The sequence below is a fragment of the Heteronotia binoei genome, chromosome 3 (genome assembly GCF_032191835.1).
Source record: "Heteronotia binoei isolate CCM8104 ecotype False Entrance Well chromosome 3, APGP_CSIRO_Hbin_v1, whole genome shotgun sequence".
In the NCBI taxonomy this organism is placed as follows: Eukaryota; Metazoa; Chordata; class Lepidosauria; order Squamata; family Gekkonidae; genus Heteronotia; species Heteronotia binoei.
In genome coordinates, this window is record NC_083225.1 from 116,425,262 (window position 1) to 116,452,388 (window position 27,127).

At 43.3% G+C, this 27,127-nt stretch overlaps 1 protein-coding gene across 1 annotated transcript in view; it reads right to left on the reverse strand.

Moving 5' to 3' along the window:
• The window catches only part of USP25 (ubiquitin specific peptidase 25), a 217,761-nt gene extending 195,008 nt beyond the window's left edge, over nucleotides 1-22,753 (reverse strand). Inside the window, exon 1 of the mRNA XM_060234402.1 lies at nucleotides 22,407-22,753. The gene's annotated coding sequence lies outside the window, so the exon portion shown is untranslated. The remainder of the gene's footprint in view (nucleotides 1-22,406) is intronic.
• Nucleotides 22,754-27,127: the final 4,374 nt, after the last annotated feature.

Below are 27,127 nucleotides of genomic sequence, written 5' to 3' on the forward strand. Positions count from 1 at the left end.
GGGGGGATCCAAGGCAAAATTCATGAGGATTCATGAGGATCCATGGTCCAATACCAAGTTTTTGGTCTCTGGTGCTACCATGAAGCTGTGTATCTATGATTTCTGTGGTGTAAGCTTTACCCATGGACATGATATGTGATTGGATAGTGAGCTTGGGGTGGCCAAGGTAAAAATCATGAGGATCCATGGTCCAAAAGCAAGTTTTTGGTCCCTGGCGCTACCACGAAGCTGTGAATCCACGATTTCTGTGCTGCAAACTCTGTCCATGGGCATGATATGTGACTGGATGGAAAGCTTGGGGGGATCCAAAGCAAAAATCATGTGGATCCATGAGGATCTGTGGTCCAAAACCAAGTTTTTGCTCTTTGGCGCTTCCACGAAGCCATGGATCCACGATTTCTGGGGTGCAAACTCTGCCCATGGACATGATATGTGACTGGATGGTGATCTTGGGGGGATCCAAGGCAAAAATCGTGTGGATCCATGAGGATCCGTGGTCCAAAACCAAGTTTTTGGTACCTGGCGCTGCCACGAAGCCGTGGATCCACGATTTCTGTGGTGAAAACTCTGCCCATGGACATGATATGTGACTGGATGGAGGTCTTGGGAGGATCCAAAGCAGAAATCATGTGGATCCATGAAGATCCGTGGTCCAAAAGCAAGTTTTTGGTCCCTGGGGCTGCCACAAAGCCGTGGATCCATGATTTGTGTGGTGGAAATTCTGCCCATGGACATGATATGTGACTGGATGGAAGGCTTGGGGGGATCCAAGGCAAAAATCACATGGATCCATGAGGATCCGTGGTCCAAAAGCAAGTTTTTGGTCCCTGGTGCTGCCACGAAGCTGTGGAACCACGATTTCTGTGGTGGAAATTCTGCCAATGGACATGATATGTGACTGGATGGAGGGCTTGGGGGGATCCAAGGCAAAAATCACATGGATCCATGAGGATCCGTGGTCCAAAAGCAAGTTTTTGGTCCCTGGCGCTGCCACAAAGCCGTGGATCCACGACTTCTGTGGTGCAACATCTGCCCATGGACATGATATGTGATTGGCTGGTTATCTTGGGGTGGCCCAAAGCAAAAATCATGAGGATACATGAGGATCCGTGGTTTGGAAACATGTTTTTTCAGTGCTGTGGTGCCACAAATTCGTGGAGGCATGATTTTTCTGGTGCTGCCTATAGCCTAAGAGAGGATCTACAACATTATAGTGGTTTGATTTAATTTCACCATAAAAATCATATGAATTAATGAGGATCCATGCTTTGGAACCCAGTTTTTGCACTGCTGAGGCGCCACGAATTCGTGAAGGCATGATTTTTGTGGTCCTGCCTATAGTCTAAGACAGGATCTATAGAATTACAGTGGTTTGATTTCATTTCAATGTAAAAATCATATGAATTCATGAAGATCCGTGTAGATCCAACTTTTACCCAGACCCGAGAGGACTACTCTGTAAGCAGGGAAGCTTATGAGATTCCTCTTCCCACATCTTCCTCCAGGCAATTTCCCCTCCCTCTGGCTGCCATTTTGCTTCTCAGGACTGAGGCTTGACTGGCAGGCAGTAATGTATACGCACACCCTGCATTTAATTTGAAGCTAACTTAATGGCATATCCTGTATTCCAGATAGGAAGCTGCCCTTTCATTTGCTCTTTCTTTCTACCTGCCCCTTTTTTAGGATGTCCCCTAATTTTTAAATAATTAGCACATGTAGATTTAAACCTCAAGGCAGTGTGTTTATTAAGAAATAAATCTCATGGTATTCAATTGATTTAGGATTGCAACACTTCCACCTGGTAGGTCAGATTCATAATCCATTTTAAAAAATGTCCTATCCTATGCATATGGCCCCCAATACTCCTGAGAACTGTGGTGGATAAGGAAACAGGGATCTCTTCTCTTCTTTGCCATGGTTGAAATTAAAATCCCCAGCTAATAGCAGCTAGAGTGGGATAGATTTGTGGGGAAAGAAAAGAGTTAGGCCCCTAAAACAATACTTCTCATATTTTTTATTTATCCAAGGATTATACTGAAACTCTGCAACTGCTGTTCTGCTAAAAATTCTGTGAGAAGATGTCTGCAAAAGAAATTGCTGTTTAAAAAAATATTGCAGATGAGCACCATGTTTGTAATAACAAACAGACTACTGGGTACTTTGTGTTAAACAAGGATGAAGCAGTTTGCCTGACATATCATGAAACTCTCTCAGTATTACAGTAGTACAATGTTAAAAGGCTTTTTTAATTCTTTCACGAACTACAAGGTATACCAAGGAGAGGAGCAAGTGAACAAGAACAAGTCTCTTAAAAATGAATGTTTTTGAGGCAAAATAGTTTATAAAAACATGTTGAGGAGAACCTGTCTACTGTGAGGGCCAGCAGAGTTTGAAAGGCAGAAAAAATTCTTGAAGGTGCGTAAATCTCTAGAATATCTTGGTCTGAGTTGGTATAAACTGAAAACTGATACAGTTACAAGAATCAATGAAGAGATATTGAAATTAAACAGTACACTTCCTATGCAATTTCAGTGCATCATTCATCAGCAAACCTTGTGTAATAAGATTCTTCTGTGGGAAAGTGTGATGCATATTGTTGTATCCAGTATTAATTAAACCAGGCATCATGGTCTTACTCATCGTCAATTTCAAAAAATTCTCTCAGAAATAGATGAAAAAGATAGAGATGTACTGTACAATGCAAGGAAAAGGATAGCTTGTGTGTTACATGTATTCTGAAATGAAAGCTTTTGAAGCAAAAGTAAACTTTTTTTGTGAATAAAGTTTGTGAAGCTAACTTTTCAGACTTCTCATGCTGCAGTGGACTAAAATTTGAAGGCAGGAATTTACAATTCAATGTTGAAAGACACATCAAAACACTAAACCTCTTGCAGGTTGAATTCCAGAATACTGATTACTGATTGCCATGAGCATGGAAAGAAAATAAGAATGTTTCAGAATCCATTTGAAGTGGCACCAGAAGATGCATGCAATTTTTTCAGATAGAACTATTTGATTTGTAAGCTATCAATCATCTCAGAGGCATTTACAAAGAAAATAGCTTGTTAGATTTCTATTTTGGTCTAATTTCTTTAGCAACCAAAATAAATTTGCTCCGGGCATGTTCACAGTCTTTGGCACCATGTACATCTGTGAACAAACTTTTTTCCAAGATGAAAATTGTAGGTCAAGACTTACAGATGAATATTTACATGACATTTTAAGGGTGTCTGTCACAAACCTTTACTTGGACACTGATACCTTGGCTAAAAAAAACAGCCACAAAAATCACACTGAGTAGCTAAGCATGTGTAGATAAATAAAAGGATTCCACAGTAAAATATTGTTCCAAAATGGAATGTGTTCAAGTTAACATTTTTTCATTTACTTCTGAATGTTTACTTTTGATCTAAATAAGTAGGTTAATAATGTTGGAATCTGCAATGTTCTAAGTTCCAGTCATTACAGGGTTAATACTGTTTCCCTATTGTCTGCCTGACCCAGGAAGAAGAACTTGGCTCCCTGCCAATGAAGAGATAGTCCAGGAAAGACTGCTTAATAAAATGGGGGAGCCATGAAGATAAGGAGACTGTAAAATTGGCCTGCATGAGCCCTTCAGACTTTTAGTACCCTGGCAGAAGATTCTTGTGCGTCCTGTTTTGGGTTGGTAGCTCTTCCCAATATGACTGGACAATTAGTTAGTAGGCCCAAATACTTGTTTTAATCGTTAGAGTCCTAACCATGGTTGTCTCAGGAAATGCCTTCTCTGAAATGAATATTGTGACAATTGAGATCTACATGCAAGGAGCTATTAAAACTCCCATCTGATTGCCACAAAATAAGGGCCTTTTTTGTCATGGCAGCATCTCTGCTTGCTTCACTGAAGGCATTTTTGGCAGTTTGATTTATCTTTTATTCAGCTACATCTGTTTCTGTCTTCTGCTTCCTTGAGTTGTGTTAAATAGTGGGTTCAATGCATGAAGAGGCGAGGTGCAGTGATCAAAGCTCTATTCAGTTACAGCATGGTAACGGTTAGACTAAGAATGCAATACTAGGCCAACGTAACCAACTATATACAAATCAAAGTTCCTGCGCTAGAACGTCATTGGGTCATTTGAACCGTCATTGGGCTGGTGATTGGTCCGTGGAAGCAGAGATCTGGATCCTGCTTTGCATTGTTTCCAGTCCCCAAGCTCAGTCCTTAAGGCTCCAGTGAGCCAGGCAGGAACTATGCACATCCTTGAAACATAAAGTCCACATACATAACAAGTTGCATACACTTGATTCCTTTAGTTGGTTTTAAATCTTTTTTTTTCCTTTTGTTGGATTTGATAAAACTATTTTGATAATTTTAGAATCTCTCTACTTTTTTTTAAAAAATTTTGAAAAGCTTTATTAATATAAAGTTCAAGGTACAATAGTGATGAGACATCAACAGATGTGTAGCATGTACCAATATAAAATAGGGAAATGGAAACATACAACGTTAGCTATTAAAGGCTAATTACAACATTAGTTGACATGACATCAAAATAGCATGGTATGAGTCATTAGGGTTCCTGCTGTCCTTCGAGACTTTATCAATAAAGGGACGCCATTTGCACATAAAGTCTAGGGAAGCGGTTTGGGAGGAGCAACGATGATCCAAATCATAGGTAAGCTTATCTAAGACAAAATAATCCCACAATTTCAGCCACCATGCCTGTCTCGAAGGAGGAGTTTGTTGCTTCCAAACCAGGGCAATAGTGAATTTAGCTGCTACGAACATGTGTGAAACTAGTTCTTCTGTGTGGTCAGGAGCGCGTGAGGTGCCTACAAGGTTCAGAAGAGCGTACTCTGGCGTGAATGGTGGAGAGTATGAGGTGAGGGCATGCACTTCTTGGTAAATTAGCCTCCAAAAGCTTTGTATGACGGGGCAGAGCCACCAGGAGTGGAAAAATGTGCCTCTCTGGCCGCAGTTCTTAAAACAGAGAGCTGAAGTAGATGAAGAGTGTGATAATTGTGCTGGAGTCATATATCAGCGTGTGAGAACTTTAATGGCTTGAAGTTGCACATTTAGTGCCTTCGTTTTATATATGGAGGAGCCCCAAATAACCTGCCACTGCTCCTTAGTTAGCTCGGTGCCCAGATCTCGGTGCCAGGCCCCTTGATAGGAGTGCGGTTTTGTGTCAACGGAGTGGAGTAACAGTTTGTAAATTTTCGATATCAATCCCTTAATAGGGGCTTCGTCACTATACAAATATTTCTCAAACTCCCCAAGATGAATCCGCAAGGAAGGGCTAAAGTGATGAGTGTCTAATAAATGCTTAAGCTGCAGGTACTCAAACCAGGGAAGTCGAATTTCAGAGTTTGCCTCCAAGGTCACTTTATCTTTCAGAACCCCGTTGGAGAGGACATCAGCAAAGCGGGTCAGCCGCAACTGTTTCCATGATGTGAAAGAGTGTTTATTCGAACCTGGAGTAAACCAGGGTTGACCGACAAATGTGGCTAAGGGGGAAGTTGGGGGGGCTAGCAGGTTGCAGTGTTTGTGCCAAACTTGCAGGAGAGAAGCTAGAAAAGGATTTGAAGAAAAAGAAGACTTAGCCCGTCTAGAGATGCCCCAGAGCTCTTCCTGAAAAGAAGAGGTCTTAAGATAGGAGTTTTCAATCAGCTTCCAGTCTGCCACATAGGAAGGCCTGTAATATTTAATTAAGGTGGAGAGGATGATAGCATCATGATATCTGGAGATATGTGGGACCGCTAAACCACCCCTCGAAGTAGATCGCCTGCAAGATGCAAAATTAAGCCTTGGCTTCCGATGTTGCCATACAAATCCATTCACTTGAGTCTGCCATTTATGCAGCAAAGATGCCGGGATACATAGAGGGACAGCGCGCAAATAAAACACTATCTTAGGCAAGATCAAAGACTTGACTAGGTAGATCCGTTCCAATAGAGTGAATTTTTTTTTGTCAGAGTAGGTTAGAAGAGAGTTGATAGAGTCAGAAATTTCTGTCTGGTTAACGGAAGAGAGGGTATCAAAATTTAGAGGGATGTGAACTCCGAGATGCTTCCAAGATTTTGTGACCCATTTGTAGTTATAGTGTTTTCTGATGAAGGCGATGGAAGCGGAAGATAAAGAGATGGGATGCAGAAGGGATTTTTCAAAATTTATAGTGAGGCCGGAAGCTGCAGCAAATTCAAACAGGTGAGAGTGGATTGCTGGGAGCGATGAGGTAGGGTTGGTGAGGTATAGTTATATCGTCCGCAAAAAGGCTTAGCTTAAAAGCTCTAGACATTACCGGGACACCATAAATTTGAGAGTCATCCCTAATTTTAATGGCAAGGGGCTCAATTGCAAGAGCGAATAAGAGAGGTGAAAGAGGGCACCCTTGACGAGTACCCCTAGACAATTTAAAGAAATTTGAGTTAAGGTTATTAATTCATAACAGGGCAGAAGGGGAGAGGTAAAGAGAATCTATAAGATTGCAAAATTTGGGACCAAAGTTCATTCTTTCGAGTAAAGAGTGAAGATACCTAGGCTCAACCGAGTCGAAGGCTTTCTCTATGTCTATAGATAATATGCAAGCATCACGGATGGCCTTAGATTTGCAGTGATGAATTAAGTTCAACGTTTTTTGGGTGACGTCAGTTAGGTCACGACTAGGGATGAAACCTGACTGATCTGGAGCAATATAACTTGCTATGAAGCTATTCAACCTTTTAGTTAAGATACTAGCAAAAAGCTTGTAGTCCGTATTTAGGAGGAATATCGGTCGATAAGATCTAGGGTCCAGTTCATTCCTTCCCTTTTTGTGCAAAACAATGATCTTGGCGAGGCTCCATGACTGGGGAGTAAGACCAGTATCTAGGATATGATTAAACAGAGACAATAAATATGGAGAAAGTGAGAGGCCATGGGCTTTGTAAAATTCGGAGGTAAAGCCATCAAGGCCCGGGGATTTGTTTGTACGTAAAGATTTAATGGCTTCGGCCAGTTCCATTTCATCTATGGGATGGTCAAGAAAGCTCCTATGAGGTTCTAGTATCGTGGGGAGGGAGTCAATAGATTGAAAGAAGGTTGAGATCAAATCTGAGGATGGGTTTTGAGATTGGTATAAGGAGGAGTAAAGTTGCTTAAAGACTTTCAAAATGGATTTAGAGGAAGTGCATAAAGTACCATTACGGTCTCTAATACCCTTCACATTTAAGTTAGCAGCTTGACGCTTGGCTTTCCAAGCCAAGAGCCTTTGGAATTTAGGGCCTCTATAACAATAAGCCTGCTTAGTGAATAATAGGTTGCGCTTAATTCCATGTGTTTCCAAAGCTTCTAGCCGTTTCCTTTCTTCTTGCAATTGGAGGTAAATTTTCTTGTTGCACGTCCGCTTGTGTTGAAGCTCAAGGTCTCTGATTGTGGCAGTTAGGGTGCTAATGAGGTGATGCCTTTTCTTTTTTCGTGCAGCCGCTAATGCTATGATCTTGCCCCGTAAGACAGCTTTGCACGCGTCCCAAATCGTTTGGAGAGGGAGGTCACCAGACAGATTATGCCTAAAGAATTCTTTGATTTCACATTCAATTTGACTCGAGAATTCTTTATCTAATAGGAGGTGGTTGTCTAGTCTCCAGGAAAAACTACGGTCATATTGTTCCGTTGACTTAAGGGAACAGAGAACTGGGGCATGGTCAGACCAAAGTTTTGATTCTATAGACGCATCTATAAGGGCATTGCAAAGAGAGTTGGAAAGAAGAATAAAATCAATGCGCGTGTAAGTTTGGTGTTGTGAGGAAAAGTAGGTAAAATCCCGCTCGTTCTGGTGGAGGAATCTCCAGGCATCTGTAAGCCCCATGTCTATCATGATTTTTTGCAGGCCCGTAGGTGAAGAGAGTCGATTAGGGGGAGGGCGAGATGATGTGGAGTTTGATTTTCTATCTAGTTGGGTGTCCATGAGGAAGTTAAGATCAGCACCAATAATTAGAGGGCCTTCCTGGAAGACTTTTAATTTAGACATAACCTCACGGATGAAGTCTAATTGTCCTGAATTGGGCGCATATAAGGCAGCTAGGGTTATAGGTTCCTCATTGAGTTTGCCCTTCACAAATAGGTATCTACCACGGTCATCTCCTTCCGAAGCCTGACAAGAGAATTGGAGAGAACGCGAAAGTAAAATAGCAACTCCCCGGGCATGAGATGAGCCTGGGGCAGTGAAAGTCATGGGAAAATAAGGGGAGCGGAACATGAGGTTAATGTCATTTCTCAAGTGGGTCTCTTGCAAAAAGACAATATCTAGAGCCTCCCGTCTTAGACTTGAGAGGATACGTCTGGATTTAATTTTGCTATTGAGCCCCCTGCAGTTTAGCGAGAGAATTTTCAGGTCTGGAGCCATTAAAGTCTAAATGGGCAGATGGTGCGGAAAGCCCTTCCTTGGGGGCTAAAAGCAAGAAAGAAATAATGAGGAGGCAAAATACAGAGGCTATAGTGGAAAGGTTTAGTGTAAAGCCCTGCGCATATGAATACATGTAGAGTAATATAAAGGAGTACATTTGTAGCATCAGTAAGATGGAGCACTGAGAGGTGTGAAGTTATGGAAGCCGGACCCAAGTGCTGCAATATCTTATGCCAGTCTGTCAGACCAGACCAACAGGATTGTAACAGGTCTGAGAGCGGAGAGTCCCATAACCCAAGAGACAAATTTATAAAGCACTGAAGCAAGGATAGACTATCTGTAAGACAGTCCAGTGGTGATAACGTCATGCCTGACCATAAAAAACTAGAGGGAGAACAAGAGAATATGACACACGACAGTATAAAACTCTGCCATTTCCCTTGTTGTCCAGTAGATGGCGCACTTGAACAGCAAAACCAACTGTAACCAGAACGTTTTGTAACTGAAAAAGGATGACAGCAAATGCAATCCATTACCCTCCCCCTCCCCCACCCCCCTTTACTGCTCCCCCCGTGGGCAAATTGTAATGATAGGCAATTTGCAGAGGTGCCCGTGAAGGAGCAGACCCATTCCCAGATAAGCTGAACAATAAAACTAGAAACAAACAAACAGGGAAAACCCGTGGGTCCCAGGAAACTACCTGGGACAGGGGACCTCGTACCCAGCCACTGCACATCCCCATCATTACTGGGAGCTGGAGAGTGCGGCCCCCGTGTTGCCCTCCCCCCCCACCCTCCCTCCGATATCATAAAGCCTATAACACCTTTCTTCAAGAAAGGGTGATAGAGTGACACAGGTTTATGAAGAAGTCGTAGGTTGCAGAACTTGCATGGGATCTGGATCCCGAGCTAGCTCAGGAGTGCGCACTGAGATTTTGCGATCCTTAGGTGGTGATGTAAAGGTCCATTTGTGCTTCTGTGACTTGCGATCCAGCTCCATCGGGGCATCTAAGTTAAGTGATTGCAGTAGGTATAGACCAGCATCAGGATCTTCGACAGTCCAAGTTTTCCCTTAGTGGTGGACGATGAGCCTGCCAGATGGCGACCACTTGTAGTGGATGTCCGCTGCAGCCAGCTTTTCGGCAATTGGTTTAAGTAGGTATCTATTCTGCAGGGTTTCTGCAGAGAGGTCAGGAAAGGCTAGAATTCGTTTGTCCTTGAATGCTAAACCGCTTTGGTTTCTGGCAGTATCTAAGATCTTCTTTTTGACACGGAGGTCTGCTAATTCTATAATGACATCTAGAGAGCCACGGGAACGGGGGGAGAAAGCCGAGCCCAACCGGTATGCACGAATGATGTGTGGGGCAATGCCATCTTCTAAATGAAGAGCAGTTGATAGCCAAGACGCTATGAATCCAGCTAGGTTCGATGATCCTTCCTCATGCTCATCAAAGCCTCTCAGTTTGATGTGCCGTTCTCATGCTTTATTGTCTAAGGACAAGATTTTGTCAGTGGCCCAGCGTTGGTGAGCTTGAAGATGGCGGACGTCATCCTGATTAGCAAGGCCTGTCTCTAGTGCCGAATTAGCAGTAGCTGTGACTTCTTGCAGGGTGAGCTGCATAGCGTTGAGTTGTTCTGTGATCGGCTTAAGGATGGTGGTTATGTTTTCAAGCATGTCCGATTGAAAAGAACTCAGGGTGCTGCGGAACTCTCTCGTTGTGAGAAGATCTGAGGTGGGAGGTTGGCTGGCAGTTTCATCCGCCATATTGAGTGGGCCGACCGGCCCTGACAGGGAGCTATTTAATCGGGAGCTTGGATCAAAAAAAGATTCGAGGAGCCGAGCAGTGGCAGAAACGGGCTTACTTTTCTTGTGGGACGATTTTACCATAATCTGAGGAGAAACTCGATGTGGTAACCTGTGTCAGTGAGGGAGGGTGGGGAGATCAGGTCGGGAGCCGAAGCCTCACACATCCGCTGCCATTTGCGCCGACGCCACGCCCCCCAATCTCTCTACTTTTTATATAGAAAAGTGGCATATAGATATTTCAAGTAAAATAACTACCACTTAATACTCATGTAGACCAATCCTCTGGCTCATATGCTCAGATATGATTCAGTAGTACATACTGCTAAGTAAATGGCATTATCTGTCCCTTAAGTTCCTTGATCCTTCCAAAGTTTGGGGAAACTACTTGCAGTATATTAAGTGAACAACCAATTCTGCTTCAGATAGTGAGCAAAATAAGTTACATGGCTTCGAGTGACATACCCAATGAAAGCCAGTGTAAGATACAAACTTTAAATTATATTTCCTGATAGCTAGAGAATTTCTAGAAAATTTGAAGCCATGCAAAAAAGGGGGGCTTTTATCCAGGGGGAAATGAAAATAGAGGGATGGGGTTAAAATATATGCGGTTCTTACTTTCTTGTCAAACCAAAACATTTTATTGTTTCAACAATACAATATGCATAATTTATAACTTGGCATGTAAAATTTTACTGTTTGGTGTATTTATGGAATGTTAGGGTACACTAATTCAATCCCAAGCAGAGTTATACTGTTCTAAGTTCACTGAAGTCAACTCTGTTTAGGTCTGCATTACTGGATTTCTGCAAGCCAAGCTGCAAATATATCAAATACAGAGAGAGAAAAAGAGACAGAGAGCACGACAGAGTGTTATACTGTATGCTACCTTGGCGTATGTTTCTTAATGTTTGTCATTTGATAGATAGGGAAAATAAAACTTGAAATTAAAAAAAACAAATGTTGTAGTAAACAAAATGTTTTATACAGTCGCAATTAGACTACCAGTATATTTAAATATCCTGTTAAACTTTATAACACTGAAAACACTGAATGCTTTAATGATATAATTAAAAAAATTATAGCATGCTAACTATTACTAACATTGTTTATGTCTAAACAGTACGTTATTTTGTAGGAGTTATAATTATCTAATGCTGTAGATTGTCCTATATAAAGAAAACTCAAGACTACACATTTTGGGTGCATAAACCTTGATCTGAAAAAAATTCTTTTAACACACTTATTCAAATATTATTTTCACTAGTCTTGCCAGGTCTAGTGCTGGAAATACCTGGGAAAATTGTGGGTGGAGCCTGGAGACTTTCCCATTCCCTAAAATAAATAAATAACAATATCCCAGTGCAGTTCCTCTCAATACAGTCTTCATTTCCATTATGTATATGGTTTGTAGTATATGATTCCTGCCGGGCTCATTGGAGCTAGGAGAGCAGAGCTTGGGGACTTGGAAACAATGGACAGTAGGATCCAAATACCTGCTGCCCTACACCAATCACAGGTTCTGCCTGTTTGAATGAACCAATGGCATGCTTGCGCGGGAACATGGAGTTGTATATAGGTTTGGCCCTTGGTCCCATTCACCAGTCTTGTTAGTGTAGCCATCTAACATGCTGCCTCTAATAAAGATCTGTTATCACCGTTGCAACATCTCCTTGATGCTTTCAACCCACCACCATATAATTTCCTTGTCCTCTTTTTTGCCTTCAAAGAATTCAGCTTATTAACTAATACTCCCTCTAAGCCGTCGAGTCTACTTCATGAGCTACTGGCATTAAAGTTGTGAGATACTGCATATATTAGTTTGCTCTGGGGGCGTTTTCCCTGTGCTAAGACAAAAATTTAGTCAGAGGCTAAAAAAATGTGAACTAGCTCACACTAACTCAGCTTGGAGGGAACACTGGTATTAACACATATTTTAAAAACAGCAACTAGCTATGTAAGAGTCAAGATCCAAATGTGGATCCCAACTTTTATACAAAGTGAGAGGGAGAAAACAGGGTAAACTAGAAGAAGATAGGGTTGCCGGTCCAACTCAGGAAATACTTTGGGACTTTAGGTGTAGTTTAGGAGAGTTTGGCTGTTTCTAGATTTGGCAGAAAACCCTGTCTTTGTGTGTATTTAAAACTAATCATCTATATTGCATATCACCATCACTTCTGTCTTGCTTTGTATTTTCTTAAGTCTCCTACATTCATTTTTTTGAATGGGCACTGAAAACGCTTTCATCTGGAGTTGTCCTGCAGTTCTCAAGAGTACTTTTGAACAGTTTTCCTGAACATCCGGATCTAAGGTTGTAATTGTAGAACTTTCCCCCAAGTTTTCAAACTCCTCCCCAAAGCCCCATCCATCATTCGCTTGCAAAGCACTGATTCAGGAAGTTGCTAGGTGTGGTGCTCAGAGGTGTGTCAACGTGTTCTCTCCTCTGAGCAAGGCTTCCCTTAAAAAGGAGGCCCGACTCGGAGGAGAACACAGCCCACCCAGCTGCTCTCTCCTTCAAGATGAAAGTAGTTGGGTAGTGTTGCAAATCGATGAAGTCCCTTCTTTCCAAACAAAGGACTTCCCAAACGATAGAGGTGCAGAAGACCTGATGTGCAGATTTCTTTTATTGTTTTTCACATTAAATGTGGGAAGGAGAAAACAAACCCTTCACCCCCTCCTTTGTTCTCCTTGAAATCCTTCCCCATAGTCACATCTTATACCTTTCTGTAAACAAGGGCCAACTTACAGATTGGCTACACCAGTCTTCACCTTTGACATTCTGATTACATTCACTGGTCAAATAAGTCCCATATCCCAACTTAGAAGCGACAGATGAATTGATATCACCCGGGGGTTGCTAATCTGGATCTCCATGTCCCACTTCCCATACCTCATATCTGCGGTTTTCTCCCCCTTCCCTGTTCGACTCCAGTGTAGGCCTCTGGCCCAGCTCCGGAAAGTGCAGAACAGAAATTTTGCTGTAGCGGGAGGGGGGGGGGTTGACCTTCTCTGAGAGATAAGCTCCCAGAGAATCCTGGAGGTAGAAAAGATAGCTTACTTTCCACCAAAAGATGTTTACAGAACAAAATGAAGATAACAAGTTTCTGCTAAAAAAGAGACTTCTTCTCATATCTAATATGCTTAGCAAAGATTCTAATAGAGGTCTATTGTTCTTTGTTAGGACTTTGGAATCAAAATCATAGCAAAGGCACTATATACTTTAAGGCAAGTTCTGCAAATATAATACTTTGAATGTAATGGTTTTGTTACTACTGTTAAGGCGGGTTAGTGTAAATGAGTTCTATGATCAGGATTAGTGCAATTCTATTTGGCACTCTGTTCATGCTCTAAGGCAAATCTGAATCTAGATCTTACAGTAGGATGTCAGCACAGCTTCTCCAAGCGCGACTCAGAGGTGAATGCCTCTCGGAAGTGGTCTGCACCTCCAAGAGTGACTACGCAGGCCTGGCTCAGCTGGAGCCCACCCAGCCCTCCTTCCATGCCATGGTGCCTGCTCTCCTCATAGGCAGGAGTATGGCGGCAGGGCAGACATGGGTGGGGGGCACAGGGCAAGTGCCAGCCTGGGATGCCCAAGGCCCTAGCACCGGCGGCAGCAAAGAAAGGGAGCCTTCAAGTGGCAAAGGTGCACCGCCACCCCTTCACCTGCCTGGGTCCTGGGCAGGTGAAAGAAGCGGCACACAGCAGCAGTGTGTGCACCGCTGCGTGGGGGACAGGGATCCTTGCATGGGGCTTCCTTCTTTTGCAAATATAGATGTAAAACTCTGCAAAACTCGAGGAACAAATTTTTAAATGTAAAAGCATTTTAAATGATGTGAGTTTGTAGCAGGCAGATTCAGTTCTCAGTAAATCTGGAGCAAAGCTGAATGGAGAAAGGGCTTTGAGGGTGGAGCCTGGAGACTTTCCAATTCCCTAAAACAGGGGTGTCAAACTCATTTTGTTATGAGGGCCAAATCTGACATAAATGAGACCTTAGAAGGGGGGATTTCCTGCATAGAAGTAGAATACCAACAAAGAAATGCTTGGAAATACTGCTTCCTACCTAGTCTGAAAATTTATCACAAAAGGTTATTTAAAAAGTCAGCAGTTCATCAAAAACATCCACAATAAGGACTCATAAATCAGATTGTGCAAACAGGCACAATAAACATACAAGGGAGTCCAACGAATGACTCTTAAAAGACTTGCTCACACTGGCATTTCTTAAAGGTGCCACAAAGAATTTTACAGAATCCCTAAAGCAAATATTTCACAAATCAGTCCTCCAATGTGGCATTGATGTGTGAGAAGAAAAGCCTATTCATATGAAGTAAAACCGCTGTGATACATTTTGTTGCCTTTGTCAAGACTTGTGGCTTAAAGTGGAACTGTAAATACAAACAAACAGCATTCAGTCAACTTAAAAAAACAAACACATGCAAACTACACAATGTTCAGCACGCATTACATATGAAAAACCTTACCCAATCCTTTCTGTCAATTCCATACAAGGCACAAGTTCATTCTTTGTATAAATAAAAGAGATTCTCAAAGGATCATTACACCTTCCTCACTATAAGGGCTGCCTTCTAAATTGTATGCAGGTGTAAGAGATTGAATTACCTAATTAGTAGAAACCCAGTTATCTGCTAACCTGTTTCCTACTCATTCTTTTACAGAAATGGGGGGAAATCCAGGCATTGGTTCAGTTCAAATGGAGAGAAAGTTGCCAATTTGAAAATAAACTCTGTTTCTTTCATCAATAAAATTTTTGAAACATTTCAAAATCACACAAAACTTCATTTCTTCTGCAGTATGTCCAACTTTCATATGGACCAATTTCGCACTCAGCTTACCCCGCTCTCCCGTTCGTCTTCTCTGTGCAGTGTCCGTCGGATTTCCCACTATCTGCACCAGAGTTACAGGAAGCCTCGTGGCTTTCACGCAGCAAACAGAAACTAGTTTTTAGCGGTTTCTGTTTGCTGTGTGAAAGCCACAAGGCTTCCTGTAGATCCAGCGCAGATAGTGGGAAATCCGATGGACGCTGTGCAGAGAAGACGAACAGGAGAGCAGGGTAAGCTGAGTGCGAAAATAGTCATGGTGTTCAACTATTGGGGCTTCTCTAATCTTATTGTGAACACGTGATTGGTGTTCCAGAACCCAGGTTCGTATCGCCCATGTGGAAATGCCTGTGTACAGGAAGCCACAGGGACAGACCAACAAATAATCAACTTGGGTTTTTTTATTTTCAAATTGCTATTAGGTTTAGGTATAAGCAAAATGGGATGGGGATATAGAAGGAAAAACAGGGAGAAAGAGAAAAAGAAAAAACCCCTCAAAGTATACCAGTTACAGTCATTTCTACAACAAAGCAAAATACCAAGTTCTTTCTACCTGCAAGTCTTTAAGTTTTACCCAAATATTACCATTAAATTCTATGATCCTTTTATAACCTTTTATGCTGTTATACAGTTTTAGTACTTATGTTATAAATCAAAGCTATTTATCTTTAATGCATACAAAAAGAGATAAGGAAAGGAAAGGACAAGAAGAAAAAACTGATTAATTTTAAGAACAATAAAAGGAAGCATAAAAATGAATAAGTAGGCACTCTTTATCTGTAATACTTAATTGCTACCAGAGAAGATAAAAAACTTCACAATAACATAACCACATTACTTTATAACGATAGAAACAAGTTTCAAAATTAGAAATCAAGAGCAGATCTTTGAAATTATAGAATACCTATACTCTCTAAATTATTATAAATTGGCAATAACCAAATATGTGTCTGAACAAGTTATTCAAAATTATTTAAAGATTTTTGGAGATTATATATCCAAATATCATATTGCTTATAAGAAGGGGAGGGTAGGCAAACAAAAGAACCTGCATCCCCTTACATATTTATTTACTACCTAAGGAGAAAACAACATAATCGCTATAGCACAGCCTCTGCTAGATTGCTCTGCCTGAATTGAAGAATATAGGATCCATAGATGGAAATAACAAAAAAAAAATCCAAATTATAGAGATCTCCAGCTTTCCATTCCCAAGTAGCATACCAGTTCCATTATGTTGTACTGATAATAACCAAATATGAAAACAAAATTTATAATCCCTTCTTCTTAAAAAGTTTCCAAGTTTTGATCTTCTTAGAGCTCATCACAGATCTGTTGATTTTTGTTGAATCTGCGTCTTTTCCCCTTGGCTCATTCATCCATTCTATGGGAAACGCTAAAGCCAAAACAAAGTCACTTCCCCTCGCCTCAGCCATAGTAGATCGTGATTTCCATTTCTCCTTTAGAACTGCGTAAGTCGTCTCCATTTTGATTTCATTCAGCACATTTTCAGGCAGTTGTTTATTCACTTTCCCCAACTCATTAGATGAATCAAGGATCTCTTGGCATTTCTGCTCATGTACTTTTTCAATTTTGCTGTATTTCACAAGAAACTTATCCACCCGCTTTTTTATCAACTCCACTAAAAGACTGATTCCCTGCTGTATAGAGGATATGGTAGCCATAAAATCTTTTTGATCATCCGCTTCAGTTTGCCACTCGATCTTCCCCACAGTATAGCTGATAGAAAAACTTGATGAATAGATCAAAGTCCCAGTTGGTCAATCCTTCCAAAACTTCTCCTGAAATATGCTTTTGTCTTACATTCCAGTTACGATCGCTTCAGTCCCGATAAACCACCAAATGGGCTTCTCTCAACAGTATATTCAGCCTTTATTCAGATTGTAATATAATAGGCTGATGTTCCAATTACAGCTTATTTAACTGTAAACCAAATCGATTCAAATATGCATATTCAGTCCAATTCAAGTTGTTAAAAACCATGACTTTTTTCATAAGTTTGTTCTTTTTATTTTTGAAACCTCTCTTGTGGGGGAGGAGGAAGATATCCTCCTCTTCTCCCCCCCCCCTTCTGAACAGTCACGACTGGTTTTATGATAGGAATTCCATTAGTCGGTAAAGTTAAGAAATAAACTTACTTGCAAGGTAGAGTTTCAGTAGTCAGAGTAGAAAAAAATGCATGGTGATCGTTGCGGTGGAGTATCGGAGTGAGCTGGAGGCACGAGGACCGTCCGTTGCCATTTCCCCGGCTCCTGTCGAGCTCCCTACTGTCAGGAAACCCCTGCCTGGGTCCGCCTAGAGGTACCACGGCTTTGCCACCACCTTCAAATGCTTGATTTGGGGGGCTGCTGATTCGGGGGGACACCCCTGCCCTCAGTGGTGGACTGGCCAGGTGTCAGCTTGCTTGATAGCAAGTGGGCCCCCTTAAACATTAGACTATATGTTAAAAATCTTAATGTCCTTTTAGTAGCTTGAAAATATAATAAAAGTTCCAATATTATTACTGTAAAGCAACTGAAATTTACATTGTATTTAAGGTTGCCTGCTTCTAGGTGGGCCTGGGGATCTCCCGCTTTTACAACTGATCTCCAGCTGGCAGAGATCAGCCCCGCAGGAGAAAATGCAATCAGCATTTAGATTTAATATCTACTGCACGAAAACTCCAAAACAGGGGAAATATTTATTTTTTAAAAAAACTGCCAAAAAATTGGTCATCATTTGGAGGAAGCAATTTATGAGGGGTTAAGAAATGGATGCAGCAGCCTCCATCCCTCATCCCTGCCCTTGCCCTACTATCTGGTAGAAATGAGGGCTGCCTTCTGAGGGCTGCTTTCCTTGCCACCATAAACCAGTCAGGCAGACAAGGCAGCAGTGCATTCTGGGGAAGTGGGGAAGAGCAGAAGCTGCTGTGGAGCTAGCCTGGAGAGGAAATGGCCTAGTGAGTATGGGGGAAAGAGTGGGATCCCCCACCCCTGAGTCTCATAAATCTCCTACTTGTATTCTCACAGTCTCTGTGTGTGACTGGGAGTGACCTTTAAAGTGTAATACAAATGGGACTTCTGTAGACTCCCACTTTCCTCATTTATAATCCTCTGAACTGAAGAACTGTGAAAACTAAATACACATGTGTGCTGCCTGCATTTTGCATTACACGAAGTACATAGGAGAGCCAATGCAATGCCTAAGATGATTTTAGAGAATTATTTTTCTTTTATGCTTTATGCAATAGGCAAGATTCAAATTATTACAAAATTAAATCTATTCCAACTAATATTCTTCTACTTAATTTTTAAGTAGAAATTTTGCTCCAGTTTCTCTTACACCTCTGAGTTACGTTTAATCCACAAATTATAAAAGGGTTGGACCAATGAATATTCTACTATTTGTACTAATGCTAATACAAAATACATAACAATTAAAGTTAATCATCGTTTCACAGTTGTTATAAGCTACATAATGCATCTGAGAAAAATGAACTGTCTATTCCCTTGAACAGACAAAAATATGAATCCAGAACAACCTGCTAAACAAGTATTCTCCATCACAGCTATGGATAAAACCTTTATTTGCATAATAAATTTTGTATGCTCGCTATATTTTATCTAGGTTGTACCCCAAATGAAGACCAATTCCTGAACAGTTTCTATATAACAGACTTACAGATCAAAAGCTATTTTTGTTTCAGATAGGAGAGGCCTAGCTATTAAATTGTAGTTGTCTTGGTAACAACCTCATCATCTAATTGAATGTTTTAATGTAAACTGCAGCCAGCAAGTACGTTTTATGTAATAAGATGCAATGGCATCCACTAGTAGCAATACATATCTGACAACATTCTTGTGTTGGCCTTACACTATGTGACAAAATTAGTCAAGCAGAAGGGTCTGGTTCCAGAGCACTACATGCTTATAGTGTCATAATAAGTAGAGACGCTTGAATACATGAAAAGGTAGCACACATGGCAATAATGGGAAATTGCAGAGTTCTGCTTTTGAACAACTACTAACAGCAATTCTTTGGCACAGAAACAAGGGAGTTACTATATTGTGCTTCATCTTACTTTCCACATTTCAACACAAGTAGTTTATCTTCACAATTTAAGAAGTGCTCACATCAACAAAACAATCACCACCTTCCTTTTGCGCAGGTATTTCTAAATAACATTTCACACAATAGCAACTAGTTTTATTTCAGTATGAGTAATACTTTATATACATTACTATAGCGAGCCAATCATAACTTTAAAAAGAATTAAGATGGGGACGTGAAGCCTTCAGGTAGAAATATTATGAAAATATAATATTAAGAACCACTTAGCAAACTGTTGCACTTTAAAATGACGTTTCTTTGAAAGAGATGGACAGATTTTAAAAGTACAGTGACAGGATCAGATAGGCAAAAGTTTGTTCAAGAAAAGTCTCATTTCACATGAGTCAAAACCATTGTGTATCGATTTGTAGCAGCCAGACATAAAAGTATGACTCAAATCAGTGACACGATGTAAAGAACATAAGAGAAGCCATGTTGGATCAGGCCAATGGCCCATCTAGTCCAACACTCTGTGTCACACAATGGGCCAAAAAATTTTATATATATGCACACACATATAAATTTTATATATATATATACACACACACACATACACACACATATATATATACAATGTGGCTAATAGCCACTGATGGACCTCTGGTCCATAATTTTTATCTAACCCCCTCTTGAAGCTGGCTATGCTTGTAGCCGCCACCACCTCCTGTGGCAGTGAATTCCACATGTTAATCACCCTTTGGGTGAAGAAGTACTTCCTTTTATCCGTTTTAACCTGACTGCTCAGCAATTTCATCGAATGCCCACGAGTTCTTGTACTATGAGAAAGGGAGAAAAGTACTTCTTTCTCTACATTCTCCATCCCATGCATAATCTTGTGAATGAATGAACTTTTTATTATGGTCATAGACCAATATAAAAATTATAACACATCATGTAAAACCCCTCCTAAAATACATAAAATAGATAAAATACAATAAAATACTTAAAAGTTTTCCGCACCTATACAGGTCGGGGATAACTAAAATATAATTTAACCAATTTTAAAATCCAGAATCAGTTCAAATTAATATAAAATCCTTTAAATCCGAATATATAAAATCGTTTATAACCTAAAATTCAAACAGATCATACAAAACCTACCATTTCTTGTTTCTTAGTATGGAACTTTCTCCATCCCATGCATAATCTTGTAAACCTCTATCATGTCACCCCACAGTCAACGTTTCTCCAAGCTAAAGAGCCCCAAGTGTTTTAACCTTTCTTCATAGGGAAAGTGTTCCAACCTTTTAATCATTATAGTTGCCCTTTTTCTGCACTTTTTCCAATGCTATAATATCATCTTTGAGGTGCGGTGACCAGAATTGCACACTGTATTCCAAATGAGACTGCACCATCGATTTATACAGGGCATTATGATACTGGCTGATTTGTTTTCACTTCCCTTCCTAATAATTCCCAGCATGGCATTGGCCTTTTTTATTGCAATCGCACACTGTCTTGACATTTTCAGTGAGTTATCTACCACGACCCCAAGATCTCTCTCTTTGTCAGTCTCTGCCAGTTCATACCCCATCAACTTGTATTTGTAGCTGGGATTTTTGGCCCCAATGTGCATTTCTTTGCACTTGGCCACACTGAACCTCATCTGACACGTTGACGCCCACTCACCCAGCCTCAACAGATCCCTTTGGAGTGCCACACAATCCTCTCTGGTTCTCACCACCCTGAACAATTTAGTGTCATCTGCAAACTTGGCCACTTCACTGCTTACTCCCAACTCCAAATCATTTATGAACAAGTTAAAGAGCATGGGATGCAGTACTGAGCCCTGCAGCACCCCACTGCTTACCGTCCTCTACTGCAATGACTGCCCATTTATACTCACGCTCTGCTTCCTATTAATTAGCCAGTTTTTGATCCATAAGAGGACCATACCATTCCCAAATGATCAGATTTGACTCACCAGTAATCTGTGCTTGTGGTGAGTGCATAATCAGGCTACACTTAAAAAATGTTAAGTATATGTTCCTACAATGATTGGTTCCACTTCACGGAAGCAGTAGGACTTACAACAGCCAAGGACTCAGAGATGGTCATTAGACAGTCACTACCTGTCAGACTTCACTCAAACATCACAGCTAGTTTCAATTAAACCCCAATCAGGCACAATTTCTACACATGTTCCCCTAATTCCTCCTGCAGCTTGCCTGAAAGTTCCCAGTGTGATCAAAAACAATTTGCAATGACGTTCATATGCAAGTGGTTTCCAACCGGAGTGCCCCCCTCCCAACAGGAATTCTAAACTTCAGCTAAATCCTAGTTTCAAATCCTAGTTTGCATGAAGTAAGCACATTCCAATTCACTGCGACTCTTCATTTAAATATCATGGTAAATTGTACCTTGATCTAAGTGGAAATTGCTAAATTAGACTTTTTGTGCTAGAAAGGGAAGGTGGGAGGAAAAAGAAGAATGTGTGAGCATAACATCAAACTCCAACTGGACATAAACAATTTAATTGCAACTTGTTATTATGTCCAAATTCAGTCACTTACTTCACAAACACTCAAAACTGCTAGGCACTCTTGAAAAGTTATAAGCAGAACAAACTCTGTGTGCAATCTTACAAACTAAAGACAAGGACAACCCACAGTATGAAAGGTAAAGCATGGGATGTCAAATAGAAGATCACTGTCAGAAAGCTGGAAAGAAAGAGATATGGCTGCAAACTGGGAATAAAGAGGTCCGAAAGGGTAAAATAGACAGTTGAGTTACATATGCTGTCTTCAGCTGCTTGTAATAAAGTCGGTACAAAACATCCATCACAAAACTGGTTAGAAAACTAACATCCTCAGAACGCAGATGGCTGTCAGTACATGAACTGAGACAAGACAGAAGTCTATTTACTTAAGAAAGGGAAGAAAGGGGTGGGGAATGGGCTACAAACATATATGGACTGGTGGAAAGCCCAAACGCTGGCTCACGGGTCCTCCGAAAAAAGCAGAATGGGGAAGAAAGGAACAAACGTAAAAAGAGAGGGAGAGAAGCCATCGATTGAAGGAGTACAGCTACAAGAAGCAGTTAAATCTACACTGCTCTCTCCCTCCCCCACCCCATCTTAGGAAGGGCAACCGAAGCCACGATAATCTCTGCATCTAAGCAAAGGTCACCGAGGAAGCAGAAGGGAGGCAGCACAGCCACCCCAACTCCTGTAGGCTCTAAAAAGCCAGGCCCTCGAGTAGATCGCCAGCCCGCGAGTGCGCTTCCTCCAGCGGCCTGATCCAAGCAGACTGCCCCCACCAGCCCTCCAGGTTCTCTCTGCCGGCTTGCGTACCTTCTGCGAGTTGCTCTGCTGCAGCACATTCTGCTCCACGGTCATCGCCCCTTCTCGCTTCGGCTTCCCTCCCTGCCGGCCTAAGCAGGCTGCAGAAGACGACGGCGCTGGTCAAGGGCTGGGAGGGGCAGCTGGAAGACAGCGGGCGCCGGGCGGGAGTAGAGACGGACCAGAGGAGGTGGAGGTTGCCGCCTCTCAGTCAACGCAGCTGTGACGTGAAACCCTGGAAAGAAGCAAGGCGCGCTGAGGTTGCTTGTCTGGCGTGAGCAACGCTGCCCGTCTCAACCAAACATGCCCAGCCTGAAAATACGCTTCGCTCCTCCCATCCCTTCACGACTTCCCTTCCTGCTCACTCAGTTCAAAGTCTGGTAAATAAAAACAACACACCCAAATAAGGGACGGGTGGGGGGTTGCTCACCAGTGAGGTGAGTGTGTGAATTTGTGCGTGTCGTCGGTATGTCTCCGCTTGCTCTCAGAAGTCACACATTATTCATCCGTGCTTATGGATAAAAGGGCACGATCATACAAGGACGGTAACTTGCGCTGGAGCCACCCAACTCTGTGGCTACAAACCTAGGCACGTTTGTTTCAGAAACAGCTTCTATTGGGCTTTCTTGTAGAGAATACGCTTCTCATCTGTTGTACAAAAGTTGTAGTCACCATATAAATAGTGGATAAGCATGGTTTAATGTTCTGGAGTTGGAGTCACACTACCATGCTATGCCATAGGGAATTACCCTTGAAAATGGTTCAGAAATTTCAGCTGAGGCAAAATTATGCACCTCAGTGGTGGAAGGGCTCTAATCATCAGTCTTAACATTGTTAGTGATAACCATCTAAGCAACTTCTATTCTACAAACAGGCAGCTCAGGATCTCTGGGGGGTAGGGGGGGGCGGGTGAAAGCATTCACTAAACTATAGGAACAAATATTGGGCCTAGGGAAATATAATGTCCTTATTTTATTGTAATCTGAGCACAGAAATATAGCCAATATTTTCAGTACTACAATAGTAAAATGGGTGGCTCTTGCCAATAATGAATGAGCCAGGCCACCCACAGAGAAATTTATTTCTAACCCCTCTCCCTTGAGAATCCTGCTTGAGGTGGCTTACAATTAAAAAACACAGTTAAAAAAAAAGCTATGTTATAGTGGGTTTTATGTATTTCATGGATTTTCCAGGTAAGTACAAAAATATGATAGGAAATTTACTTAAAGCGGGAGTCCCCAATCTACAACCCACCCAAGCTCTTTCTGTGTGGCCCTCCAATCTGCTTGTTTGCTGCTATCACTCTCAAGACATTTTCTCTCAGACCCACACTGTTCTTCCTCCCTCAAGAAGCACCATACTGCTGTTCTTCTTGTCCCTTTCTTGCAAAAAACCCACAATAGCAGGCCCATAGCTACGAGGGGGCCTGTGGGGGCACAGCCCCCCTGACTTCTGGGCGAGGTCCCCTGACTTTGGGCCCCCCACCAGCCCCCGGGGCCTCTGGTCTCCTTCCTGATACCCTCCCTTCCCCGTCAACCCAAACCTGTGCCGGGTGGGCGGCAGAAACAGCCCTCAGCCTCCGCTGCTGGTTAAAGGTCCCGCTGATCAGCTAATCATCGGGCCCCTTAAATGGGTGGAAGGCTGGAACTGCTTCTGTTGGGTGACCCCCTACTGGTGGGGAAGTACCAAGTGCCCAGTCATGTGGGGCTGCTGCATGAATGGCTTTACAAGTCGGAATCCCGCCGCTGGCTGCAAGGCGCCAGTCAGCCCGGCTGGACTCGGCCTTGGGCCAGAACACTCTGAAATATGAACGCCCCCTCACGCCTGGGGTCTGCGCTGCTGCTAGCCTCAATCGGGGCCATCCCCACCTGCAGCAGCAGTTGCCTTTTGAGGGCACAGTGCCCGCAGGGCCCACGGATTCCGCCAAGCGCTGCCTTGAGGACAGGGAGGGCACCAGGCGTGGCTTTTGCCGGCCAGATCCTGGAGGAGACGGCCAGCCCCTCTGCTGCTTAGAAGCAGGTGTGTGGAGGGGTGGGAGAGGAGTGTCTCTGGCGGAGGACGGGCGAAGAGGCCCTTGAGCAGCCCCAGACCAGGGAGCGGAGGGAATTGACCCCCTTCCCCCTGTGCACCCACAGGCCCCTCTTCCTCCTCCCTGCTGGTACAAGGCAGGTTCCTGCTTTTGTGTCCCCTGCCAGAATGCCAGACGGACTTTTTTGCTCTCTTTTCCCTCCTGGACGACCACACAGCCTGTCACTGTCTCTCCTCTGCTCCCTGGGCTGGGTGGAACACAGGGAGAGGGGGCTTTGCAAACCTGGGAGGGGTTGAGCCCACCTCACGCTCCCTGCCTGGGCGACTCTCCAGTCCCACGGGGACTCATAGTCCTCCAGGCCGGATGAATGGGACTGCGGAACTTCCTTTCCTGCCTCCTGGGAGCTCACCCCCCCCCACCTCTGCCTTTCAGGCTGGCCTGGACCGCCTGATCCAGCATCGCTTCCCTTATGTTCTTATGCCAGTTAAAGGGGCTGATGATCAGCTGATTGGCAGGCTCTTTAACTGGCCGGCCTGGAGGCTGGGAGCTGCTTTTGCCACCCACCCAGTGCAGGATTTGGGTGATGGGGAAGGGAGGGCAGCAGCAACAAGAGTGGCAGGGAGGAAAGAGAAGAGCTCTCATCCCTGCTGCCCTCCATTCTCCACCACTCAAATAGCAGGCGGGCACTAACTCGCAGGGAGAGGCTAGGAGCTGCTTCTGCTGCCAGCCCCATGCTCTATTTGAGTGGCGCTCTCGTTTGCTGCTCCCCTCCTTTCTCCATTGCCCAAATTGTGTATGGCGTGGGCGCCGGGCGGTACTTTGATTTGAAGGGTGTAGGAGGAAAGACTATGGGGTGGGCCTGCTGAGTGCCCCCTGAAAAATTTTGAGGCGCCCCCAACCTTCCATATCCTGGCTACGACCCTGCACAATAGTAACATTGTTTCTTATCTCCATGAATCCTTCTGTCAGTCTTCCATGAGCATTTTGGTCATTCTTTGCTGGCCAGTAAAGCTCAGGTACTTGTACCACTCAGCTTTTTCACTCCCCCTCTCCATGCATTACCATGCTGAAAGCTATATATGTGTGTAAGAAAGATAAAGCAACTGTGTGAACAGATACAGCAGATGACTGGCCTGCTTTTGCAAAAGAAGTGGAAAAGGACTGTAAAAGGGCTGGTATGGGGGAGTGGGGGGAGGATCCAGCATGCGTTTCTTACTGAACATTTCTAGAGGCTCCACCCATCAAGGTGCCTGCAAGTGGCTTCCAGGGTTACTAGTGAAGATTTAGGGATGCCAGCCTCCGGGTGGGACCTGGGTATCCCCTGGACTTAAAGAATTACAGATGGCAGAGATCAGTTCCCCTGGAAAAAATGGTTGCTTTGGAGGGCGGACTCCATGGCATTGTACCTCATTGAGGTTCCTGTCCTGCCCAGACTCCATCCTCAGATCTCCAGGAGTTTCCCCACCTGGCTCAAGCAACTCTACCCCCATCACCTGCTAGGGTCTGGCAAACCTATTGCTGCTGTATGCAAAAGCACTCTTCCTTCCTCAACAAAAGCTGGGTGCTCCGCCTTCTTGCCTTGCTTGCTACAGCCTCTTCTCCCCCACCCACAGCTAGGAATCCTCTCATGCATTTGTGTTTGCAGGAGCTGGTAAGTGGCCCGTTGGGTTGAGAGAGGACTACTCTGTTAGCAGGGAAGCTTATGAGATTCCTCTTCCCACATCTTCCTCCAGACAATTTCCCCTCCCTCTGGCTGCCATTTTGCTTCTCAGGATTGAGGCTTGACTTGCAGGCAGTAATGTATACGCACACCCTGCATTTAATTTGAAGCTAATTTAATGGCATATTTTGTATTCCAGATAGGAAGCTGCCCTTTCATTTGCTCTTTCTTTCTACCTGCCCCTTTTTTAGGATGTCCCCTAATTTTTAAATAATTAGCACATGTAGATTTAAACCTCAAGGCAGTGTGTTTATTAAGAAATAAATCTCATGGTATTCAATTGATTTAAGATTGCAACACTTCCATCTGGTAGGTCAGATTCATAATCCATTTTAAAAAATGTCCTATCCTATGCATATGGCCCCCAATACTCCTGAGAACTGTGGTGGATAAGGAAACAGGGATCTCTTCTCTTCTTTGCCATGGCTGAAATGAGAATCCCCAGCTATTAGCAGCTAGAGTGGGATGGATTTGAGGGGAAAGAATCCGAGGCTTGCAGCCAGCAGCAACGCTGCTAAGCTGCGTTAGCCTGTTTGCCTCCTGGAGAGGGAAGAGTCTGTGCGTGCTATTTGGGCGTGCAAATCTGTGGGCAGGGCCTGGCAGTCCTAACGGCCGGACCCCGCTCGTTGCTGTCAGTCCTGTGGACGATCGGGACTGTTGAGGACAGTTCGTAGCGCGGGTGTGGGGAAGCCTCCGTAGCGGCGGCTCCTTTTTTTCGGGCATGTGGAACGTGTGGCGGCGGTTTTCTTGGAGGGTCCCTGAGGGCGGTGGAGAGCATCCGAAAGCTCAGCGGCGGCAGCCCCTTCCTTTGGCCAAGTGGTTTGCTGGGCTGGGGGGTTGGCTGGGACCTCTGGCTGGGGTTCTCTGTCCTGCCTGGGAAGGGAGTTTTCTGTGTGCCTGGTGTGGTCTGACCGGGGCCCTCCTTTTCAGGCCTGTTGTGGAGCCTGGGGTGGTCTGCCTTTTCCTCTTTTCTTGGGGGGTATT